The following is a 1766-nucleotide window of genomic DNA, read 5'->3' on the forward strand; positions in this document are numbered from 1 at the left end:
ATTTTTCAACTGCACGACAAGCTGAGTATCGGTGGCGAACGCTTTAGCTGTGATGAAATTAGCAACTCGAGAATAAGCACTCAGAGTCATCAAAAAAGAGCTAATAACAGATGATGCCACCCAGTTGGTAATAAGAATCTACGAATCATCAACATAAATAGGCGTAGCATCCTAAAAAAAGCGCATAACTTTAAGCGGTACTTTTATGTCACTCCACTACATAGCCACATCAGAAACTTGGTTACACAATGCTATTATTAGTGCCGATGTTTTTCCACCATCGTATAATCTATTCCATCGTGATAGGCCGTCACGTGGACGTGGAGTGGCTGTTCCGGTGAAAAATAGTGTATCTCTCTTTCAAGCCAGCCAAATTGATAACCATGAAAGCGTCACCTTAAAAGTGTCATAAAAGTGTCATCTTTTATGCTTTGTGCCATATATCGTGCACCTGACTCATCTCCTGATTTTCGGCGGCAGCTATGTCGACATACAGCTTCATTTACAGATTACTATAGATTTTGGCAGTAGGTATCAATCTAACAGGCAGTGACTAAAATCAGCCATTTTTTAACCATAAAACAAGCCCACATTTCACATACCTGACCTATATAATGCACACTGCTGACGTACAACAAGTAGTTGATCAACCTACCCACAACCAAGCAACTGTACTTCGACGCTTTGCATCAGTTTTATCAGCCGTTGTAATATTGATTTCTCTGAGGCTATGCAACCTGCTCTTTCCGACCATAAAACGGTGCTTCCTATGTGTTCTCTTAGAACATGAAAACCTCAGCGTCTCCATTCAATATTGACAAAAACTTTTCGCGGGCGAACGATGAAATTGTCATCGACCTTCTTGATTTGGACATCAGTACTTATTGGGGCACTACTGACCTTTGGGGATGGTTAAGGATTTGTGTAGATATTGTCTTGAAAACTTCGTTCCAAATAAAACTAAATAAACAAACCATGAAAACACTCGGAATAGAAAATGTGTGTTGCAGCTAAAAAGAAAACAAAAGATTAAAATGGCACTGCGCCAACACGAGCACGTTACACTATAAACAGAAAATTTTAAACAAAGCAATAAGTAGCACAAATGTAGAGCTGTTTTAATCGCACGCTGCCTAGTTTTATTTCTCATTCACCGCAAAAGGTCTGGCAATTTCGTTCGAGAAGTAGGAAGTCCATTGAGCACAATTTATAGGACGACGTTGTCATCGTTGTTAAGCAAGACATCGCTAAAAAATTTAATGCCTATTTTTATGGTGTCCTTTCAAATCCTACTGAACCCTTGTCACTTGTACCGAAACAAATCTTGTATCGTTATCTGGTTTTATATGAATGTTAATAAACCTTAAAGCAAAAGCATCACCTGGCCCTGACAATGTAGCTGATCGTTTGCTTTATCGATATGTTCGCTACATATCTAGTAATTATTTTTGAAACTTTTTGACGAGAGCTATAATTCTTGAAGGCTGGAGGACGGCAAGAAACTTACCAGTGCTAAAAAAGTTAATGTCAGCTAACCACCAAACTATAGACCAATATCTTTAACAGCATCTAGCTGTAAGCTCCTTGAACTTATCACTACCTATATTACAAATTTTTTGTAATGATAACAGTGCACTCTCTCAATTCCAGCATGGTTTTAGGAATTTTCTTCCTATAGTAGCTCAATAATTCACAGTCATCTATAATTTTGCCTCTAATGTGGGTAAATCAGGCCTGGTAGGTGAAATTGTTTAACAATTTAGGAA

The sequence above is a fragment of the Rhipicephalus microplus genome, chromosome 4 (genome assembly GCF_043290135.1).
Source record: "Rhipicephalus microplus isolate Deutch F79 chromosome 4, USDA_Rmic, whole genome shotgun sequence".
Lineage (NCBI taxonomy): Eukaryota > Metazoa > Arthropoda > Arachnida > Ixodida > Ixodidae > Rhipicephalus > Rhipicephalus microplus.